Raw genomic sequence first — 16,216 nt, forward strand, 5'->3', positions numbered from 1 at the left:
GAAGGGACCTGCAGCAGAGCTACCAAGGTGTGATAAACTGCTCAGCCTTAGGACATCCTAGGGATCAGATGTGGTGCTTCTTCGGGGTTGCCAGGGGTTTGGGGAGGAAATCTTAACAGCTGATAAAAGCCTTCACTAGCATTCCTCAAGATTTGAGAGGAATTTGGGAAAAGTAATCTATTTAGTCCCTGCTCACGTGGAAAATCACTTCAGAGCTCATCTCTGACTCTTTTCCCAGTCATTACTGGTTCATGAGAGGGCAGAAGAACACCTGACGTCAGCTTGGGAATAACTGTGCGCAAAGGAAGGCAATCCCTTCTTTCTCCTACCTTTTCGTGCCTGTAATAGCCAGCTAATTAAAGAAAGAGTGTGTATGGTAGAATCTGTAGTTACTTATAAGTGAGTTTGCTATTTTAGAAAACACTGCACTTCTCTACATTTCATTGTTTTGTAACAGTCGGGTTTTATAACTCAGTGGCAACTGGAAACTAGGTTGAACAATAGATTGCTATCCCACTGGAAATTCTGAGATTTGGAAATTTGTTTTTGTATTACATAGGGATTAACATTTAAAATCACTTTTTTTTTTTAAATGAAATATTATAGACCTGTCAGATCACTCTGTATTGATCAGACACGAGTCTAATCAATACAAAGAGATTAATAGAATAATATAATATGTACCATAATATTACAGTGAAAACATTTGGAAAAATGCTTTTTTAATTGTTAGGAAATCACTACTTTTCTCCATAACATTTTGGGTGGTTTTTGTTTTTTGTTTTTAAGAAACGTTTTCTGTATGAAAAAATTATGTTCTAGGAGTTTATTGATGAGCTGTAGCTGGAACTAAAGAACTCTTTCACAGAAGTGCTTTTCACTGGCAGGAAAATATATCATTGTTGTTACTGGATAGTTGCAACGAGCTTGTCCTCGTGCAGTGCTTTGTACTTGCACCCTTGGCTTGAAAACTCTGCTCTGCTGGCTCTGAGCTCTGCTGCTGAACATGAGGAAAAACATCCTACTTGAGCCTGTTTAAAGGGAGCAGAGGAAAAAAGTCATGGAAAGCCCAAGATCCGCTGATCTCCACAGTGTGTTTGTCTAAACAAGGTAATTTTAAAGGGCTTTGGTACGAGATCTGCTATTTAATATTTAACCCATGAAAACCTCAGCGACTTTCTCTTTGGTTTCCACGTGAAGTGTTCAGGCGTATCATGAGAGGCACCCCTTTGATTTTTAGTGATGTTGTGAACACTGAGGAAGCAACTTTCAGATTTTACATCCTCTAAATGCCTATTTGTGTGTCCTACCCCAGAGGATACAAGTCAGATTGTTGGTAGTATCCTTCCTCTCCCACCAGGCTCACCCTACAGAGATCTTGAGCCATTTACATCTCTACTCCACAGAGCAAGGGAGGAGATTCATTTAGAGTATACTGGGGAAAGTCTGCTGCATCTCCTGTGTCTGCAGGACTGAAGAAATTCCTCATGATCTCAGGGAAGAGTCCAGAATCCCCATTTGCCACATTTTTGTGGCTTGAAAATCATTGACGAATTGGAACGGTTTGATGCTGAGGAAATTGTACACGCTACAAAATACTGGTTGTAAGCTTAATTTTAACAAATAATTGGAATGTCATGGGTTTAATGATGTCTCTCCACTTGGCTATCTGACAGTAACTATGTAATGTAAAAGAGCCGTTAAAAATGGCTTTGCAAAATTAACTCCTATTGCTCACTGGGTGTACTTTGAGTCATATCTGCCTTGTTTACTGACAAACTAATATTTCCATTCCTGGTAGCACTGAAAAAAAATAATATGATTGCAGCAGAGGGAGTTGAAGTCTATTCTAGAAGATAATGCTAAAATAGTTATATTCTGAGTCCTGAAATTATGAGACTTAGAGATAGGCAAAAAAGTCCCAGCCCCTACGTCTGACTTGTAAGTTTAATCATTTATTTATCATGTTTTCAAGTGTCAGTAATTGCCAAGTGCCAAAAGAAAGTCACTTCTGCAGTTACAATCTAAGAGCAGCCATGGGAGATCTGAGACTTGACTGCTCGGCCTTGGGTACATTTCTTGTTCTCAGCCTGCCCATCTGTAAAATGGGGCTAATTACCACCCTTGCCTTGTTGCCTGGGTAAGGTTTGTGCTGGCTCTGTTTGTAAACTGCTCTCACATGCTTGGTTTGGGGTTCTGGGTGCTGCAGCCTGTGATTTTTTGATTTGCTGCACTTGCAGAGAGATTGAGAATTCCCTTCCATCAGCCGGGTGCGGGAGGGGAGAGCTGCACACTCGAGAATGTCAGCAATGTCAAGGCTGGAGCGGATTGCGTGCAATCCTAATCCAGCCCCGCAGCTTTGACCTTTGAAGCGAGATTCACCTTGAGACAGTTGAAGAAATCTATGTAGGTTTGTATAAAAATATTGTTGTGATAGAAGGAATTTGCTCTTCGTGGTCATCCAGCCCAGGGTTTCTCCACAATCTTCCTGGAGCAAGTAAAGGAATTCAGCTGCTGACCTGCTCTGGTAAATGAACCTGGTGTTCTAAAGTCTAAAGAGACAGCCTTCCCTCTTGGGGCTAAACCGAGGAGTGCAATTAGAATAATCTGTGTTGCTCTTCTGCTGAAATCCATCTCAGACCTAATGATACTTTCTGTTAGGAAAGATAAAATAAGTTCCTGTATGACATAATTCTCTAGGATCTCTTAGGCAACATTTCTCTTCCATTTAAAACCATGCCTTGGGTACCTGTGAACAGAAAATCCCGCAGTTTGCTTTTCTGCTGCACGCTGTTCCTTCCTAGTTTTAATCTGGAATGCAATCATTCTCTCCTTGGCTAAAAGGGGAATTCAGTTTCTGGTTCGTTCCTCGCTGTTCTTTCTGATGGAGCCCAGCCCAGGCGACTGCACTCCCCCAGGAGCAGGGCAGGGAATTCACTCTCCTGAAATCCGAGGCTCTCTGAAGTAAAAGCTGTTGACTTTGTCATGCCGTGCAAATGTGCATTGCTTTTAGCAAGACAATAAAGGGTAAATGGGGTGATCTCTGCTCCTGTGGAGAGGTCGGGTGGTTACATTACACAATCTTCTACAGCATCTTGCAGCAAATACATGGGTTATATTAAAAGTTGCAATCATATCATTTTTTAAAAGTAAATTGCTGACCTTATGCAGTGGAATCAGCTTTATTGAATTTCGCCAAAAATGCGTTTATAATCCCCCCGCCCCCGCATACACATGATATTCATGTCCTTGCTGCCCATGTGGAAATGTCCCTTTTTATGGTGATAAAATTAAATTTGTCTTTGTCTCTGCCTTGCCTCACCTTTTAAGATTCCATCCTTTAGAGACACCAGTGGATGTCCGTACCAGGGGATGAAGATGGGCAATATCCCTGCATGGTTGGCTGGCTGATTGTGAGCCAACTACCACGGAACAAATAAATAAGCTTTTCACATTTAGAGGACAAATGAAGCTGAGGACAGGTGTAATGTGGGTATTTTTCTAGGAGTGTTGTGGCCTTAGCATAGGTAAGAATTTATTTTGACTTGGAAGTACTAGAGCTTTGTTTCTTGATTTTTTTCTAATTGGCAGGCAGGATGAAATGGAACCCCCACAAACAGTTACTGTGCCACTTATAGTACTGTGTTATGTGTCCTCCTTCAGTGATAACCCACAGTGAAACCCTCTAGGTTTTATCCACCCTTCCTGAGTTCACTCAAGAGCAGAGTGTTTTGCAGCATCCTCCAGAATTTCACCCACCTATAGCCCATATTTCTATGCCACTTTGCATATTCAGAGTACTCTACAAATATTAACTGACTAAGCTTCTGACACCTTTCGTGAAATGGCAAGATTATAAAATTAATTTAAGGCACTTCTGATTACATTTTTTTCTTCTTCATTAGACCTTTACATTCTTGAAACAGTTTGCAAACTCCAAATTTCAGTGGGAAACAGGAAATACCATCCCCATTTTAGAGGGTGGCACTGAGGCAGATGTATGAAGAGCAGTTGGATCTGAGATAATTCTGACTGCTTTCCACAGATCTGTAAATACATCCATACTGTGCCATACATCGTGAGGGGCTGATGTTTACAGCATTTTCACTAAAAGTACTCTAAGCATTTTCATGTTTATCCATTGCTCCAGACCCAGCTGCTTTGGGGGGTGGTGGGAGAGGCTAAGCTGGTTTCATTCAATAAAATCAACACAAACCATCTCAGTAAATGGAGGGGCAGATTGGCCTCTGCAGTGTTAGCCTGGATCCCTTCTTACAGCATCCCCTGGCCTTTCTTTTTTATGCAGTGTTTAAAAGACTGCCTGCTCCCAGGTACAGAGAGGAATATCAGAATGTCATTACTCCTGCTCTTCAAGTAACCAGGAGAATGCAGCTGCTAAACTCAAAATATAAAACACATGTTTAAAAGATGACTCTGTATGTGTTTAAAAAAGAGAGCGAGAGAGGATTCAAGGCAACCAAAAAATAGCAGGTTCCATTACTGTAATTAAATGGCAGCATTTAACCTATCAGGCCGTTGCGTGGATGTGAGAGACGAGCAGGGAGCTGCATTTGAAATGATCACTGTCTTCCTTGGGGGATAGAGCAGTTAAATAATTTGTTTGTGAGGTGTGAGTTCAGTGGCGGGTAAAGCGAGCGCCTGCCTGTGTGTGTGTCTGGGAGCTGGGAGGGCTCCCTGCTCGCCCAGAGCGCCCCGGGCGCTGGGATTTACCAGCACGTGCCCTGTCGACAGGAACACAGGCTGCTCTTGCCCATTTGTTGGGTTGTCTGCAGAGTCAGGGCCTCACCTGGTCCCAGCTGTTGCATCACAGAAGGAGAGCTTTCTTCATGCCAGGCTACCTGAGACAGAGCGGAGGAGGTGAAAGAAAACCAGGGAGGAAAGGAAGGGAGAAAAGAATCGGAGCTCTTTCAGAGAGCTTTGTCTCTGAGGTGGCTGTAAAGGGCAGGTGGTTGTGTCTGGTCCTTGCAGGAGTCTGGGGGCTGTGCCATCCCTGGGGCCCAAGCATGGAGCTGCTGCTGAGGGATCTGCCCCTCAACCAGCACATCAACGAGCCACATCCCCCCAACCGTGTTGGACCCGAGCCTGGTGGGATCCCTGGGCTCGAGGACTGCAGGGTGTGACGTTCTGGGGAGAGAGAGGGATCTGCCAGGGGCATCCTCAGCCCTTCATCAGGGACCTCACTCTGTGAGAAGCTCTTTGGGCTCTTCACTGGGTGACACAGAGCTGTCGATTGGCCTTTTGGCTTCCCAGAGGGGAGACACATTCTCACTGGTGCTCAGAAAGGAAGATCTCCCCGTTTTTATTCACTCCCTGTTTATTTGTGCGGTGATTTCTTTGTTTAGGGGATATTTCCTAGTCCAGGAGCTCCAAGAGCTATCCTCATTCTTTCAGCTGCTTCAGCTGCCTCACCTCCTGATCTGACTTGTGTTATACTGCAGGAACATGCCCACAAATGTTTCTTAATCTTCACTCCAGTTTCTGTGTGAATTCTGTGGAGCCGCTCCTGTTTCATCTCCTGAGCTGGAACTTTTGTGAGGCTGTAGAAGACAACTGGCAGGGTTAAAAATAATAGATATTTCCATATTTCCATTTTGAGCATTCAACCCCAGTGACTGGATTTTGAGGGCTGAAAGGAGACCAGAGAAATGCCGTGTATTTTAACACACAGTCAAAGCAGTGCATGAATTTGAATCCTTGATGAGAGTTAGAAATCTGGAAGTATTGCCATAGATGATCTACCAAAAAAAAAAAAAGGGGGATAAATATGTTCCTTGAATACATTATTTATTCCTAACTCAAGTGCATATAATGTGTAGATCCTCCAACCTGTCAGTCTTTGGACATGATGATTGTGTCAGTCTGCGACGTTGTAGAAAGGACATTGTGTAATAATATTCTGGTTTTACAGATGTAGAAACTGAGGCAGATGGAGGTGAAATGACCTCCACAAGGTCAATAGCAAGGCTGGGAATAGAACACAAATGTGTAGAAGCTTTTTATTATACTAATAAGGAAACTCTGGAGGTGTGTTTGGCATGGTAATCGGAACCCCAGAGAACCAGAAGCAGTTAGCATGTTCTGTGCATGGCCCCAGGGAGCAATGATGAAACTCTTTCTCCACCTTACCACTCCAGTTCTCCGTGTGTGGTCACCACAGTTTTTCCACCACTTAACCTCGTTATTTTTAGTATTGTTAGCATTAGTCGTCCTTTGGGTGTTTAATCCAGGCTCTCTAATTTTCTCCAGAGCTCTGAAGAGCTGTTGAAGGCACAAGGGGAGGGAAAAAAATAACAATAAACAAACCAAAGGATGAAAAATGATCTTTTGAAACTTCTGCTATTTTGTTGACTTGTCCCCTAATGTTTTTTGTCTTTGCTGTTCTTTTATCATGAAGGACCCTGCTCGAATGTGTAATCTGGGTTTCTTAAAAGTTCATTTACTATTGTTTCTTTCTTCTCCACCCAAGATTAACATCCTGTGTGATGACATAGATGGTTGTTGTCTAAATGGACGCGATGTAACCAACAAATTGTGAAGGGTGGGTGGAGAAATATTTATATACTTGTGTAAAAAATTACAAAGTAGGTTTGCCTTTTAAACAGAAGGTATTTCAACACTGTTATTGGCAGCATCAGCCTTTAATTTTACAGGTGGCTACCTTTGTAGTAGCATTCAGCAAACAATATTTTAATGGCATGTAAAAAAATTTCTGTAAAACAAAAGAACGAAGACCGAGGGTGATTTATAATCTGTAATGAATACTTGCTGACATGTCTCTTTATAATAGCGTAGAAGCGTCTCTGTCTTTCTGGGGGGAAGAGCAAACCAGATTTACCTGAAACATTTGTGCCATAATAATCAAATATTTAGCATTTAGATGTCATTTTCTTAATTCAACTTATCGGTGTGATGGTGCCTGACTCCCAGGTGTCCAACACTGACTCCACTCCTCAGAAACCTGCTTAGAGGAGCCAGGGCACCCTGCAAGGTTGTCAACAAAAGGCCTGTTTTCGGGGCTCCTCACCCAGTGTTGGTTTCTTTACATTCCCATATATTTTTCCATGCACACTCCCGTGGATTTTCCATGCTCTCAGATGATGCAGCTGTAGCTCCTGCTCTCCCTGCTGCCCACAGCGACCTCCCCTCAGAGGGAGTGCCCAGCCTGCACTGTCAGCTGTGTGCTCAGTGCTCTGTGTGCTCTTCAAACCCTCAGACTTCATTTATAGACTCTTTAGATTATTTTCCCTGTGATAAGTCCGTACAAAGGGGTTTTTTGTTCCTTTCTAAAGTTTAAAGTCAAAGAGGAAATAAATGACATTGAGGCAAGTTGCTCTTTGTGCTGCAGTTCATCTTGGTCTGCAGAGGCTGCTCTGTCACAGGTCTTGTCTGAGGTAGAAAATAGGCAGGTGCTCTTGTGTGTTTGGGGAAATCAGTAATTCCAGAGTAATACAGGGAATTGGGAATGATGCATCAGGACAGGCTTTCTCATTCTTATATATAAACTCAGTCATCCTGCAGATAGTCCAACAAATCTGGTTGAAGAATTTCCTGTAATGGCTTGAAATTGCTGTTCTTGTACACATTCCCTTTCTTCTGAATGCAGAGCTGGGGAGAGAGAGAGGCACGTTCCAGAAGTTCAGGCCAGCCCAGTCCAGTAACATCAGGTGAGCAGTGACTGCTCCATGTCAGGTCTAACACCAGCTGTGTTCAGCCTCACACCGTGGAGAGGCCTGGGGAGTCTTTGCTGCCTCAACAAAGGAGATGTTGCAGTTACAGGTGTCTGGCTGACTGCAGATCCCCCAGGCCAGCTCCTCCTACTTCGGTGCTGGAATTCTTGTGATGTGCTGGCTCAGGTTGTTGGAAACAGAGTTTGGAATCAGAGTTCCGAAGGGAGATCAAAACCAAACCTCCTGTACTGCCACTGTTTTACCTTACTGGAATTTAAGGCAACCTCTGGCTTTCTCCTTAGAATCTCCTAAAGATAATATCACGGATCAGAGTAGCCAAAGGCCAATCATTTTGTTACAGTTGCCCAACAAGCTGTTTAACAGAATATGTTTTGCTCACACAGAGGAGATGGATGTGAAGCACAACTGATCTGCAGTGTTTGTGGGTCATAGACTGGGTGTGCTTGGAAACTCACCCATTTAGTGTATCCAAGACTTGTTTCCTCTGAATGCCTGGGCTCATTTTGGGGGAGGTTGTCAGCTGTGGTAACAAATCCTGACAGCACCCTGGGTACTGGAGTAGTGTCCCTTCCATTAGCTGGATTTTCTGCCCTATACAGACTTCTAAACAAATGTCAGAGCCCTGGTTAGCTTCTATCTCTGATAAACTACCTTGGAGTTGGCATCCTGGCACAGTGTTCAGAGCCTTCAAGCCCCAAGTAGGTATTAATTTGAAATAATTTCAAATATGCAGAGGTTTTTGCTCTTCCGTGGTGTCCTCCCATGGGGTGCTGGCTGGAGGGGCTGTCCTGTGTTCCTGGGTTACAACACTGGCTTCCAGCTTAGTCACACACCTTGTCTCTTCACCTCTAGTCAAGAGGTGGACTCAGAGACAAGTGGACTTACTCTACCAGTGTCCACTCTCAGGAGGCTCCATCAGGTACTGTGCTTATGTTTTGTGTGATAATAGACAGCAAAAGCTGGAGGCAGAGACCTGAAAAATAGAAATATCATCATCAGACATGATGATAAAATCTCCCTCCATTTTTAGAAGGAGAGATTTTTATTTATGTTAGAGAAAGACTTGTTTCTTCTGTCTTTTTTGCTGACCGTGGTATTCTGGGAATGGTTCTATAACAGACAAGTCTGCAGAGCAAGGTACCCAAGCTTGAATTTTTGCTGTGTGTTTGCATATACTTGTTGTGTAGGAATGGAAGTGGGCAGTGTAACAAAACTTCTGGTTCTGTAATTCAGGTTGCTGAGGACATCTGGACCTGTCTTGTTTGATTTAGAGTCATGTTGCTGTCTGCTTTTTTTTTTTTTTTCTATTTTTGAACTTTTTGTGAAGCAAAAATTGTGCCTGTTGAATTCTGCTGCCTGCAGATTTGTTGTAGATTAATGCAAAAACGAGGTGTCCAAATCCATTTGAGGCTGTGATAGCACTCCATCTACTGGGACTGCTGCATTTCAGGAGGCAGAGTGTGAGTCCCATTTTCGTCCTGCGTGTTGTTCCTCGAATTCTCCTCCTAGTGCTTTGGCCCCTCAGATGTGTAGCTTGGTCTTGTGAGCTTTTATTTAAGGTATCCCTTCCTTTTTTCCTTCTGTGGACCAGAGATCACATCCTTCAATCAGCAAGGAGCTTACTTTACATCGGGAGAGGAAGACCTGACCTCTCTTAGTACATGCAAGTGAAACTGTATTTCCCCTGCCTTGAAACTACCAGTGAAATACATTTTGCACTGGCTTATAATGCTGTGATTTATGCTGTGATATGCTTTGTGATGTTACCATGTCCTTTTGCCTTTGTGTTTGATTTTTTTCCCCTCTAATAAATTGCAGTGGGTATGTTGTCAGTGAAGGGGTATTTACCCAAAATGCCCGTAGGAGAGTGAGGTGTTCTCCCTGCTCTTTCCTGCCTCACAGAAGGAATCCTATGCTTTTTTTCCCCTCCCATTAATCTTCCTGCAATTTTTTTTTTTGTTCTATCTCTTTCCTCCCTGCTTTGAAATAGTATTAACAGGGGAGATATTTTTAAATTGAAGAAAACACACTTCTTTTTCACGGGCACACACGTACGTGTTGCACGCAAATGTGAGTGAGTGACCAGCAGCAGCTTTTTCATTTTACATTTTGAACTTCTCATCTCTAGAAAACTGAGCAGAAAAGTTGTAGCACTTGTTCCTGTTTTTCCATTCTGAGACATGCTAAGCAAGTCACTTGCCCTTTCTTATTCAGAGTGAAAATACTTTGATCCAGTTTTCTGAAGACAATACTCATTTCATAAGAATATTTAATCAGTAGAAAATAGGGAGGATTTAGTTTGTTTGTTTAGTATTTAACCAAGTGAATAAGGCAGATTAGGGGAAGGGGGGGGGGACTGGACCCATAAACAAGGTGATATATAATATTTTTTTTTGTTCTCCTTTTAAATAAATACCGATCAGCTTTATGTTCAGAGACAATAGGAGCCGTTGGCTTAAATTTGCAGTTTACTGTATTTATGGCTGTAATATCAAGGTGCTGCCGTCGTAATTTCATGCCCCAATGAGAAGAGCAAGGTCGAAGCAAATGCTTCCATCGGCATCTGCTAACACACTAACTCATAAACAAGGCCCGGCTGGATCAGGTGGCACGGAATAATACAGGCTAATGAAATACAGCACAGCTTTCCATTACTGTTAGTTTTTACAGTGTCGTCATTACGTGTAATTTATGTTTAAAAAATTCAATTTTATACAAGGCTCTGGGAAATAGGGGTCTGCAGGTCACCCGACGACTTTTAACGGCTCTGAGAGTCCTTATTGCACTCCACTGTTCCAACAAAATGTTAATAATAAATAATAAAAAAAATCCTCTTTTACTTTTTTCTCTGGTTTGCATATCTTGCGCTGTCTTTTTAATTACAAGTGGCTAAGGAGAGTTTGGGGCTGTAGATGATGTCAGGAGTTATCCCCTTTGCTGATGCTCCCAGAGGGGGGTTACTATCTGCTTGCTTTTCTTTTGTCTGTCTATCAATCACCCGGGGTCCTGTAAATGGAGTAAACACAGCTGAGGAGAGGGAGATACTTAACAACCTCTCTCCCAAACCCTCACCCTCTGACATTGCCCTCCTCTCCTCCATTACACTTCATTTTATTATAGACTCCAAAAAGCTTGGCCGGGAAGAGAAACTGCTGCTGGACTTATTTATTTATTTATACTTGTTATGCCAAAAAATACTTTTTATTTTAACCTTTTCCTTCCTGGTGGACTCGCTGTAATTCTTAGCATTGTTCTGCCAGCCGGGTTTTCCTTGCCCCTTTTCGTGCTGTGCAGCGGAGGTTGGAGCACGTTTATCAGCTCTGATTGCTGCTCAGTCACCCTGATGGGTTAAAGTATATCATGTCTCTTAAAGATTGCACTTGCTTAATTAACAGTCTCATAGGTGAATAAAGCTGTAAGAATCCAAAGCCCTTTCAGCAACTTTGCAGATTACTTTTATTTCTGTGTTTTCCAACCTGACAGTGGAGAGCAGTCCCTGTGCCTTTGATGTGTGGGTTCCTTCACCAAAGTTTGAGCTGGAAGTGCAGCAGCAGGATGTTTACATTCAAATTCAAATACGGTGTCTCACTGTAAATCAAGGGTTAAAAAAAAAAAATCAGAGTGATGTTTCTGAAACCTTAGGTTTTGTTCAGACCTCGGGTTGGCTCAGCCTCACGAATGACCCATTTGTGGAGGAAAATGGATCAGGAGACTTTGCCTTTTTGACCTTTTTGAAATACATTCAGCTAAGCACGGGGTAGGATACAGGACAAACATTTGCTAACAGTCACCCAGCACTGCATGTAACCGACTGAACAGGTGGAATCATTAGTCTGGATTGGATCCCAGAAGGATTTTATGATGGTTCTTTTAAAATGTGACCGTGTTCTTTCTGAGCAGGGTTGACTCAGTGGCTTCCAGGAACAGGAGTGTAATGTCAGCTCAGGGTGCTGACCAGCACATCTTCCCTTTACTCACACGATACCAGGCACTGACTTCAGGTGGTCACGTAGTTTGGTGTAGCAAAACAACTTGTCCTCTTCTGTTTTGCTTTCTTCTTAATAGAAGGTCTGTGGAGAAAACAACAAGAGCTGCCACCCCCTGCCCCACACCCTCCCCTGCCTTTGGTCCCTGGGAAAGGGGGGGTGTGAGGATTGCTCTGGGGTGATAAAGCTGGCTTTGGAAACCCACAAAGGAACTTCATTCTTTCCCTGTTGTGGCACAATTCTTAATTTCCACCTCACCGGAAATTTTCTCCTTAAAACTGATGATGTCTTCAGGTTGTGAAAGTCTTGCATGAATTACTGGATTGAGCAGCAGAAGGAGCAGTTTAATGAAGAAAAAAAATAATCCTCAGTGCCTGGGATGGGAAAAGGGTTGTCACTGAAATGTCAGAGAAGAATAAACTTAGTGGCTTCTCTAGTTCAGCTCATGCAAGGGGTTTGCAGTGCAATTATTGCTACTGTGTTTTGGCCAGAAAACAGTTTAAACAGTGGATTGGGACTCACATCTTTTGAGTTTTGTTTTCTGCCTGTCAGAGGTGCAGTTCTGACCTTGAAGCACTTCTCATATCTGTATGTCTCACTTCTTCCTCCTCTGTGAAATGTGGATAACAGCACTGTGAGCACATCTCAACTTCAGAGTGGGCATAAGAGGACCAGCATTTTGATGTACGTGAGGTCCTTGTACTAAGTAAGTCACAGATATTATAAAAGGACACAAACAGACAGTGAAGTCTTGGAAGTTCTTGGGCAAAGGAGCTCCTTACACAGCACCCGAGGTGCAGGCACCAAGAGGTGGTTGTGACAACCCGTTTTATTCTCTGCCTTGCTCTGCCTCTGTGTTTGCTGACAATTTACAGAGGCTGAGCCATCCCTGCACGGCAGCGGCGACAAGCACAAAAGAGGGACAGCGAGAACCTCCGAGTGCAAAGCAGCCATGGGCGCTGGGTTATTCAAATCGACACCCTGAAGCCTTGAAAAGGAAATTTTTAAGGCTCTGTGAAAATTATGACTAATTCTTTGCAGTGGCTGTGGTGCTGGGGAGGACTGAAATGGCTGGTGGGGGGCAGGGAGCAGGTTTGCATTCCGTGGGGCTCCGAAGGCGGTTTCCGTGCATCCTTCTCCTCGGCGCAGTCCTTGCTCGGTACCCTCTGCGGTTAGATTATTCCTTGCAGATAGCAATCAACTGGAAGGAAGTGTGTGTCTAATTTGCATGAGATTATTTAAAACAAAAAAAAAGGTCTGCATTAGTCAGGGTGATGGTAAACAACGCAAAGAGATGCCTTTTATAATATAGCCGTGGCTCAGCTTTCAAAGCCAAATATAATTCACTTACAATTGGCAGTTTCCTTTATTGTTCCTTTTAACCTTTTGCATTCTGCAGGGGCTTGATCTTGCTGCAACTGCAGAGCAACAAAAATGTTTGTTTTCCAAAGTGGTGGAAAGTGGATTTAGAGCCATTCCTCTGTTAAACTGAGGTGGTTTTCTTGACGGACCTGTTGGAGGGTTATGTTAGACACAAAGCTTCAGTTTTTGTGGCACTGCTTTTGCATCCAAGGGAAGTGGTATTGATTTTGGGTTGCCAACTTCCTGCTAGATTAGAGCAATGAAGGGACCGTGGATACTTCTTCATGTAGTGCAGCGACAGAAGGTCTGTGATAAAATAAAGCAAAGTGAGAGACTGGAACAGATGACACTTTCCTCTGGTTTAGAAATTCCCACTTTTCTACGTAATTAATATATCAAGGTTGAATAATTTGGGCATGGAAAACTCATGCTGTGTGCATACATGTGTGTAGGTGTTGAATACGAAAAAAAAATCAGTCCAGAGGGAGTTGTGAGGGGTTGGTTGTAATTGCCAAGAGGACACTCTTGGAATATCTTGTCCCTGTGTGTGAGAAATGACCAGCGTGAAGGCAGGTGACTCGTCAGCACGGAGTCTCCATGTGTGTGCTTGAGGAATCAGCTCTGGGACGTGTTTGGTGGCCAAGATGCTGAGGCCCTTAAAAGGGATGTAGTTTGGGATGTTCTTCTGTATAATGCCACCAGCACCATGACCAAGACCACTTCACCAGGCAGCAGAATAGTCCAGGGGAGTAATAACAATTCTAATTTGATCTACTCTGCACAGCATTCAAGGCAGGAGTTACAATGGGAAAGGTTTCCCGTCGTTCTGTCATTCACATCGGCTTTTCCTTTGCAGCACAGCAGGGTTTAAATGGACACTGATACTTGGATGTCCCCAGTTGGCCAGATCAGAATAATCCTAGATGTGCATTTTATCTGCAAAATATTTTAGTTTTTTTCTCAAACAGCATGAGAATAGAAGGGGCAGTATGGTTAAGAAACAATAGACATTGTTTTCTGCTCTTTTTGCAGAATGAAGTAAGGATCCTCCGTTACTTCTGGTGTTTCTCAGTGTTAAATATTATCAGATTTGCTGCCTTTGCGTGGAAATAGAACAAAATGCCCTATTATAGTGGGAGCCACATTTGCAGCCAGCAGCTAATGTTGTCTCCATCTTCATGAAATCCCAGAGTTGCTGGTGATCTGCAGCGTTGGCATCTGTTTATGTGTTCTCCTACGTTGGATAATTAGAAGCTGGTTTAAGCAGTTTCTGTCTGATTAGGACTTTGCTTTTTATCATGGATTAGACACCATAAATATTGCTTTTGTGACTAGAGCAGGGGGCTGAGTTGTGTTCATGTGCCTTTTATTACTCTCACTGTAGGTCTTGTTCCACATTGTATACGTGTGGGTTTGGTTCCTTACTGTTGGAGGCATTCATCAAATACAGATTTCAGGACCAAGGATCAGGAACTTCAGATTTCTGATACAGTTTCTGACACTGGCAGTGTTCTGTTGTTAGGGAAATCATCAAATTTCTCTGTGCATCAGCATCTGCTCTGGAGAGTGTCTGAACAGTGTCCCAGAGGAACTCACAGATCTCACGTGCTCCCAGGAATAGGGAGAAGATCTGCTAATAGTTATAAAGCCTTCTGAATACCACAAGCACTGTGATAGTGCTTATGATATTAAATAACAGTTCTGAGACAGAGTTGTGTATTTATTTCTGGCAGTATTGTTTGTGCTACAGATTATTCCTTGTAGGCCCCCAGTGTGCAGTGAAGCTGCAGAGCCCGAAAATTTTCCTGAAAATTTAGCTAATATGCCCAGTAACCTGGGCATTTTCTATCAGTATTGGTAAAAAGGATTAAGTTCAGGAATTTCACTTATTGGCAATGCTTTGTGGACCTCCAGTGGGGGTGATGGAGAGCAGGTATCCCCCCTTTCCTCCCAGCGCTGTCCTGTTCTTACCATTTCACCCACTGTGTTCAGTCCCTGTCGTGGTGTGACAGTCAGGTGATCTGCCTCCTTTCTTCTGAATCACTTTCCTGAAAGCCACATTCTCGCTTCCAACTTTTGGGAGTGTTTTTGCACACACACACTGCATGTAGTGAAAGGTCCTGGATGCCTCCACATGTTCCTCGTAGCAGGGACACTGATTTTTGTGACACAACAAACAACACCCAGCTGTCCAGGTCCCACTTCGTGGCTGCCATCTGAGTACTAAATTCTTTTCCTTAGGATGTTTCCTCCTATTGGAAAAAAAAAACCAATCCAGCTGTGCTTCCTTCCTCTCAGATGCCGGTCGTGGTGAATCCTGGAGCTGCTTTTCTTTTCCCCCTTGCTGGCCAAATCCTTTCCTAACCTGGCTGGTTACAGATGGCCATGCTGGCGTTTCCTGGTGGCAGGAGTCACTGCCCCACCGTGTGCCACGTGAGCAGTGTTCCTGCAGCTCTCTGTGTGAAACACAAACCAGGCTGCCCTGGGGCACTCCGATCGTGCAGCAATAGGCCGGGGCACCGCTCAGCTCAAAGTTTGGGCTTGGCCTTGTTTTGATCTGTTTTGTTATAGTTTTATTTCCTCCTTACATTCTGTGTCCCATTCATACTAATCACAGTCAGTCCTGATTTTTTTCTTTTTATTTCTGCATTTGTCATAAAATAAAGCAAATTATTCCCGTCTTCGGAAACGATCTAGACTAATTAGTCGTCTAACCCAATAATTAGTTTTTTGTTTCCCTGTCTGTTTTCATGCATTATTGTTAGTTTTTTCCCCTCTTTTTTTTTTTTACACCATTACAGATTAAAATGAGCCACATTTGCAGTTGATGGTATCTTTTTTTCGGGGGAAGAATGGAGAATTGCAATAGAAAGCTACTTCAAAAGCAGCAATAAACTCAAGGATAAATTAAGGAAATTGAATGAGCCACATTTGGAAGCAGCGTCGAGGCTAATATTCTGTCGCTTAAGGTTAAATTGCAACAGAGAAAGAGAGAGGGAGACATTCCAGTGAATCCAAAATTGGGGAGGCATTACTGCTCAAGTCAGTGCCAAAATCCTTTGCAGCTTGAAAAGGGTTCTGCCTGGCTTGAGGATTTAATTATGCGTGCAGCAGGTGGGTAAAGGTGCTAAACTGATTTCATTTGCTCTGCTCCCCCAG

General features: G+C 43.2%; 1 protein-coding gene across 1 annotated transcript in view; it reads left to right on the top strand.

The window, feature by feature from the left end:
* The window catches only part of PEX14 (peroxisomal biogenesis factor 14), a 68,637-nt gene that overhangs the window by 38,735 nt on the left and 13,686 nt on the right, over positions 1 to 16,216 (top strand). The gene's annotated exons all lie outside the window — the stretch shown is intronic.

The sequence above is a fragment of the Empidonax traillii genome, unplaced genomic scaffold, assembly GCF_003031625.1.
Source record: "Empidonax traillii isolate 1590-97213 ecotype Southwest subspecies unplaced genomic scaffold, ASM303162v1 scaffold106:size2091409, whole genome shotgun sequence".
NCBI classification, from domain to species: Eukaryota; Metazoa; Chordata; class Aves; order Passeriformes; family Tyrannidae; genus Empidonax; species Empidonax traillii.